A 7,769-nucleotide genomic window follows, 5' to 3' on the forward strand; every position below is an offset into this window, starting at 1 on the left:
CATTGCAAATGATTCATGGGAATGCAGCAGAGGAGTATAAGAGAGTATGGGATTATGTTGAAGCAATCAGGAGGTACAATCTAGGTAGCACTGTAGTTGTGAAGCTACAAAACATAGACAACCCTCCACCAGTTTTCCAGTGGATGTACATTTGCTTGCAACCATGTAAAGAGGGATTCATGGCTGGTTGTAGGCCCATTTTAGGTGTGGATGGTTGTCATCTAAAAGGAACTCGGCTTGGGATTTTGCTTACTGCTGTCGCCAAAGATGGTAACAATATTTTCCCAGTTGCTTGGGCTGTTGTAGAGACAGAGAGCTCAGAAACCTGAACTTGGTTTCTTGAGTTGCTGGTCAATGACATAAGTTCTATTGCTGCATGAGTGACTTTGGTGCATAAGCATGAAGATCCAGTTACCTTCATGAGTGACAGACAAAAGGTAACTTCAATGCTTTCATGAAATTGAGTGAGGATTGTTAAGTGCCAATTATTAACATTACACTGTGCCAATAATTGTAGGGCCTGATTGATGCTTTCAACACAGCTATCCCAAATGCAGAAACAAGGCTTTGTTGCTGACATATTTAAGCAAACTTTAAGCTGAAATTCCCAGGCCAGATATACAAAGAGAGCTTTTGGAAGGCTGTAAGGAGTTCTACTAAGGTTTATATGTCTTACTAGTTTGTTTCCTCTACTTGCATTTTAAGCTCAAACTTTTTACATGTATTGATGATCAGTTTGTTTTTTTTTTTTTTTTTTTTTTTTTTTTTTTTTTTTTTTTTCCATTCAGCATCAATTTGACAAACATATGCAAGAGATTAGGAAGTTGAGTGAGGATGCTTTTCAATATCTTTCTGAGATACCAGCTTGTCACCGGTCTAAACATGGCTTTAGTCCTAGGGCAAAGTCAGGGATGCTGCTAAACAACTGCAGTGAAAGTTTCAACAATGTCCTCAGGGAAGCAAGGACAAAGTCAATCTTGTCTTTAAGGGGGAGTGGATCAGAAGATATATCATGAAGAGAAGCTGTGCTAAGAGAGAAGGCTTGAAAGATTTTGAAGGTTTAATCATGCCACCAGTTGTGAAGATGATTGAGAGAGGGCAGAAACATATTTGGAACATAAGAATAATTCAAGCAGATTTGAATGAATTTGAGGTGGATGATGAACAAGAGACATTTGTTGTTAATCTTGAAAACAAGACTTGTGGCTGCTATAGGTGAACTTTGATGGGTATCCCATGTTGGTATGCCTTAGCTTGCATAGCCAAAAGAAGACTCAACTATGAAGATTTTGTACACCCACCCTACCATATTGCCACTTATGCTGCTACATATGCTCTAACATTTCATGCAATGCCAGGACATAACCAATGGGGTGAAGCTGATAGGCCTCAGCCTCTGCCCCCTATTTACAGAGCCATGCCAGGTAGACCTCTAAAAAGAAAAGGAAGAAAGCACAGGGAGAGGGAACAGGGAAGAATGTGAAGAGAGCAAGGAAGCCAAACACATGTGCCAGATGTGGTGGTAAAGGGCACAATGCCAGGAAGTGTTTTAGGCCTCTAAAACCACCACTTGCTTAAAAGAAAGGTGGTAGGCCTAAGAAGCAAAAAGGGGTAGCAACCTCAACAACACAAACATCTACTGCAGTAACCAACCCCTCACAGTAGCCACAATTACAGTCACTGTCTTAAGGCCACCTCTGTCTTAGGCATCAACACAACCTTCCTAGCCAACAGGTACTCCAGCTGCATCAAGTCAAGCAAAGGGCAAAGAAAAGGTCCCTGCTGCTAAGCCCAGGAAGCAGAAGACCACCTCAATGAGTAGGATACTGCAAGGATTAGCTTCTAAGTCTTAGTTGTGCTAGCTTAAATTAGCTTTCATGTTTTGTATGTCACTTATGTGTAAGTGACTTTTATGTTTATGTATGGACATGTTTAACAACATTTTGGAACTTGGGTAGCATTTTGGAACTTATGTGTTGTATTTTGAATGCTCTGGAACGAATTAAACAAGACTATTGAAGCATTTTAGTTCCAAATATGTGTTCATTTCATTTCTCATTGATAATAATATGGTTCATTACAAATTTCCAACTAAGAACAACCAAATTGGTTGTTCACAAATTTCCAACTAAGAACAACATGGCTAAACAACTAATACAACCTTTAACCAAACAGTTTCACAACTAATACACTAGCCAACACTGATACAATTGCACACAACACTAGCAAGATGAACAATTGATCAATACTAATCACACCATCACACTAGTACATAATTGAGTTTATGTAACACGTTTTAGTAACACTTTTTGAAATGCAAAATTATTAGATTTATAAGTAACACTTTGGTAACATTTTTGTAGAATGTAACACTCAATGTAACACTTTTATCATAAGTAACATTATAATGTAACACTTTTGAAATAGGTAACATTTTATGGTAACACTAAACTTTTTTTTTTTTTTTTTTTTTTTTTTTTTTTTTTTTTTTTAAAAAAAAAAATATGGTAACACTAAGTCACTAACCTTATTTCTATATCACCCCTAGTAACAAATGACATTTTTGTCCTTTCTTTTTCTTTTTTATCTGTTTTGGTTTCAGTTTTCCCTTTTTACTTAATGTCTTCTTCTCTCTCCTCTAAGGTGAGGCAAAACAAGCTGCGAAGGAAGAGGACGGAGCAGCTGGAGGACCCGCGTCACAGTCAATAGCACCGGCAAGATGGACCAACAAAAGAGCGGCGTCAACTGCAGAAAACACGCCACTTTTAACAATAGAAAGCTGTGAGTTTTCTTTGATATTTGATTTCGCATTGTTAATATTTTCAATCTAGGGTTTTTTTGGTGCTTATTCAATGCAAGGGGTAAAATTTTAGGGTTTTTAAAGATTAAGTAATTTTGATTATTGATTAGTGTTTTGTTATTCATTCTGATTTCCGCTATTACTTGAATTTCACCCTTTTTCTTCGAATTTTCTTCTTTCTATTACAATTTTGTGAATTTTTGTTATATTCTTGGGTATATGATGGTTTTGATGAAAATAGTTGTTTTAAATATGCATTTGATTGAGTTGATTAATTACAAATTGTGGTAATTTATTTCTTTTATACGTTTATTTTCTCTAAGGCGAAACTTCTTGGGTTTTTATTGTTTCGTCAGTGTGGCGGCCATAGCAATGGGCCTGGTGATCGAGGTAGAGATGCTCGCATTTCGAGCAGAAATCAACCAACATCTTAAGGGAAATGTTATAGGTTTTTAAAAAAGGTTCGTCAATGGTGGACATAACCATGGGTGGAGCAGAGTTGTCCGCATTTGAGGTAGAAATGAACCAGCCTTTTAGTCTCGTTATCAGTTCTTTTTAATCAACCAAGTAGTTCTTCAGTAGCTCATCTCCAATTCCTTTGATTTATTTCAGTACCTTTATCTCTGATATTTAAAGATTTATTTTATTGAAACCTGAATTTTAATCATATTATATTGATTTATTCTTTCTAATTATACGAAGTATGATTTTTTGTTTATTCCGATCAATAAATTTTGAAAGTCATTCATCACACCCCCCCTAATGTGGGTGATCTTGATTTTGAATTAGTGAGAATTGTGGGAGACAATTGGTCAAAGTTTTAATTAAAATTATTAGATAAATATGGTTGGGCATATTGTTGGGTTCAAATTCAATTTTGGATTTTTTTTATTTTTTTTTACTGAAGTTGTTTTTGGTTGGGTACAAGTAGTGAAGTTGACCATGACAACTGTAATGTTAGACTGTTTTGATGCAATTCGTGTAGAATTTTTTTGATCTAAATGCAATTTCTTTTTTAGAATATAATTAGAACAAGCTAAGTCAAGTGAAACTGTTTTCAAGTGAAAATGTTTCCTAGTGAAGAGGTCTTTAAGGGAAATTGAGATTAATCATCTGAATGCATTAGTACATCTCATAGGATGCTCTTTGAGAGGTGACAGAACACTGATATTTCTTCCACCACATAGAAATTTGAAAAATGTCATAGATATTGGGAGTGACCTACTAAAAAGCCAAAGACAAACAAGTTACATATGCTAGATATCATAGAAATAAATAGCAGTTATCTCATGAAATTTGTAAAACCACAAAAAGAAACTTGAAAATAGATAACATCAGGAGAATGTAGCTAAATAAGCTCAGCGATAGCTTGCCTCGTCTTATGCACCTTTTTCTCTAAACCACACATTGTATGTAAGGATCTTTATCACACCTGAATTTTAGAATTTTCAGCAATTTCCTTGGAACTGAACTGCTTGTTTTCGCCTTTCCAAGCCATTTTTTAGAATCCAATAAGCAAGATACAATAGATCCCAAAATGAATTATTTCTATGAAGGACTTTAATTATAAGAACTATAGAGAGCCTGAATCTTACAACAATGAATAGGAACAGCAAATAAGTGACTGGTAAATAAAATAACTTTAGAATAGAAGACAACAAAATTTTAGCACTTTTAAATGAATCAATAATGTCCATGGGAGTACATGGTAATCTAAATTGTGTTGTTTCAGAATTAGATTAAAAAACATTGATCGTGGACATTAAAAATTTTAAAGAAGAAATTTAATGAGTTTCAAAGCATCTAACAAAATTCACACTAACCTTCAATTGGGTGTTACTTGAGGTTAATTATGTACTAGTGTCTTTTCTTTTTAGTTTACATTTGATTTTTCCATATATCGTTCTCTTTTGTATTCTCAGATTTTGTGATGTGAGTGCCCCGTGCTTTTTAGTCGATTAGAGGTTCTAAACATATTAGCAAACCGTTTGAGTGATGCTTGTGGAATTTACCTGTCCACCATATTGTATAACTGCAAAGGTGAAAATTTTCTTTTTTTATATGTTCTAATTTGGTTTCAGTAATTCCATGAAATACTCAAATCAATTCTCTTGGTCTTACTATGTAGGACTTTATAGTCTGAACTCTGAATATTGAACAATGTTCGATCAAGTCCAGAACAATTCAAATAGTTGCTGGTACTGCATCATCTATCATGCTCAAGGGATTGACAAGTCAATATATAGTCCGCAGCAGTTTCAAGGTACACTGCATTCTTCTCTCTATGATTATTGACTACAAGCCTGGTAAATTGTAAATTTAACATCTCATAATGAACTTCAGACTAGGACTTGGTTCTAATACTCTCCCTTGTTTCTGGTGTGCATTTATAAATGAAGTTATGCTGCCCATGACAATGACCTAGTTGTATGTCTAAGTATGCTATTCAACATTCAATTTGATGACAGTTATTAGCACAACACACATGTCAGTCATCATTGGCATATCTTTTTACTTGTTTTATAAGTCATTAAGTAGCTTGCATATGAAAACATATACCTTAAGAACCACTCATGAAGTCTACACTTCTAGTGAACATGTGTAGCAAGTATCATCTCAGTCTGTTTCTATTAAAGGCACAAACAATACCACAAGTTTATTTTTAAGAAGAGATTTTTTTTTTTCTTTGCGTTATTCAGATCCAAACTTTAGAATGATCAGAGGAAAGGGTTGTTATAAGCTGTAATATTGTCTATTCTTCCAACTTATAAGCTGTAGTATTAAGCTGTTTCCTTATAGTTGAATTAATGCAGAGAGAAGTAAATTCTCGCCCACTTCTTCATAGCAAGTATATGTCCTTAGGTTTTGATGCTTGTTTGATGCTACTGTTGCTGGTGTTGCCTGTTGTTGTTGGTCGACTTATGTGCTGCTAATGTTCAGCTTCCGAGTTGCTGCTGTTCTGTTTCCGAGTTGCTGATGTTCTGTTTTCGAGCTGCTATTGTTTTGCACATTGTAATTTTTTATTTAGTTGTTGTAATTGTTATATTACAAGCATTTATTAATAAAATTATCTATGTTTTATATATGTATATATAATGGTTTGTCTATCAATATTACTTTTTTTTTTTCTTTTTCTGCGCATAAAGGGCACCAGTTCAAGGGAAGAACTTGTGCCCTTTATTGACATTAAGGGCACCATTTTGGCCCTTGAACCGGTTGCCAAAACCTCTGTCATGGGCAACCCCCAAAAAGGCACCAGTTCAAAACCGAAGCCCTAAGCCGGTTTTGAACTAGCGCCCATTACACTTTCTACTAGTGAATAATAATAAATGTTACCAATAAATTAACAAGGTGCTACCTTACTTTGCAAAAAGTGATACATAATGTCGAATATAGTGATACTATATGTCAAAAGATGATTGAAAAGTGTTACCTAATAATCAACAAGGTGTTATATTAGTTCGTAAAAGTGCTACACAATGTCAGATAGTGTAACTATATGATTAAAAGTGTCACTAAAGATACATAAGTGTTACGTAAGAAATAAAAAGTAACACTTAAAAAATGATACTTATACTATTAAAAAGTGTTACATAAGAGGGTTTATAGTAACACTTTTAAAAGTGTTACCATACATTACCCAAAGTGTTACATAAAACCTTAGGTAACATGGGCAGTTGTATCACCCACTAAAGTGTTACCTATTGTCTATAATAACACTTTTACCACTTTATGTAACATTTTTTGGGTGTTACTTAAGGTTAGTTATGTACTAGTGCAGCGACCCTGTTTGCAATTGGCTGTCTAGGCATTTGCTGAACTTGTTCAGTCAGTCTTCTATTCTCATGCTCCAAACATGTCACTCTTGCATTTAGGACATTTTGGTCAGTGGCCATCCCGTGATTCTCAGCCAACAACACATTTATCACATCCTTCTGCCAATCAACCATGTCAGTGTCAACCCACTTGAAATAATCACAACCATTCTGCATTGTTTCAAAATCGAAGAACTTGGAACACCAAATCTTCTTCCTGGGTTTTCATGGGTCCACGATGTTCTTTTGACAACAGGCAGACCGCAATTACACATTTTCATCAATTGCGCAACTACAATGAACAACAAACAAAGAAAAATTTCAATTTGCAAAAGTAAACTTGAAATTGATGTGGGATTGACACCTTACCCTTGTTCGACTCGCATTAAATGCCTTCAATTGGCCTTCAATTGTAGTTTCCGTGTTAAGAATTGAAGTTTTCTTCTCAAATTAGGGTTAATAAGGGAGGGAAATTGTAGGGGAAAGGGGAAATCGAGGAAGAAGAGGGAAAGGGAAGAAAAAGAAAAGAAAAAAAATTCATTTAAGAGGTCACATGCTCGACACGTGAAATTTTATGGCTGGAATATCAAGGTCAACGCCGGAGTTTGGTCAAAAGACCCTCCTCACAACCAAAACGCCATAAAAGGACCTTTTGTGCCACCTTTTTTTTTAAAAGGACCTTTCTCACATTGTCGACCACTTAAAAGGACCTTCCTTGCAATTTTTCTAAAATAAAATAAAAAGATAGAAAAACAAAGTTAGAATTTTATCAAACATAAAACGCTAAAGACAAGAAAGGTTTGAATAAAATTCCTAAAAGTCGGTTAAAAGAATACGGAGGATAAAAAAGCAAAAGAAAATCTGGAATAAAGAGGTCCAGGATAGAATTTGGTGCTAATTGTGTGGCTGCCGTGGCACGGCAGGTTGTGCCGCAACACGGTGCCTTTTGCCGTGGAGCGATAATTTTGCTGTGTCACGGTTTTTTTTGCGCTTGCGGCTGGACAAATTTTATTCGTTTTTGGACTCTTTTTGGCTATAAATTTCGACCAGTAATTCGTATGCATAATTACGAAACACAAAATAACTAGAATTTCATATTTCAATGACAATGTCTCAAAATTTTGACAACACAATGCGTGATTGGTCATATTCTT

At 35.1% G+C, this 7,769-nt stretch overlaps 1 long non-coding RNA gene across 4 annotated transcripts; it reads left to right on the forward strand.

Annotated features, from left to right (window-relative positions):
- The first annotated feature begins 2,532 nt into the window (after window positions 1-2,532).
- Window positions 2,533-5,889, forward strand: LOC110688725. Of its 4 annotated transcripts, none has more exons than XR_002504654.1 (3): window positions 2,533-2,781; window positions 3,157-4,840; window positions 4,929-5,889. It is a non-coding gene; the product is annotated as an uncharacterized LOC110688725 (long non-coding RNA). The 4 variants fall into 4 exon arrangements; XR_002504653.1 differs by having other exon boundaries at window positions 2,537-2,781; window positions 3,157-3,314; window positions 4,723-5,889; XR_002504657.1 differs by having other exon boundaries at window positions 2,541-2,781; window positions 3,157-3,314.
- The last annotated feature ends 1,880 nt before the right edge of the window (window positions 5,890-7,769 follow it).

This window comes from Chenopodium quinoa, unplaced genomic scaffold, assembly GCF_001683475.1.
Source record: "Chenopodium quinoa cultivar QQ74 unplaced genomic scaffold, ASM168347v1, whole genome shotgun sequence".
In the NCBI taxonomy this organism is placed as follows: domain Eukaryota; kingdom Viridiplantae; phylum Streptophyta; class Magnoliopsida; order Caryophyllales; family Amaranthaceae; genus Chenopodium; species Chenopodium quinoa.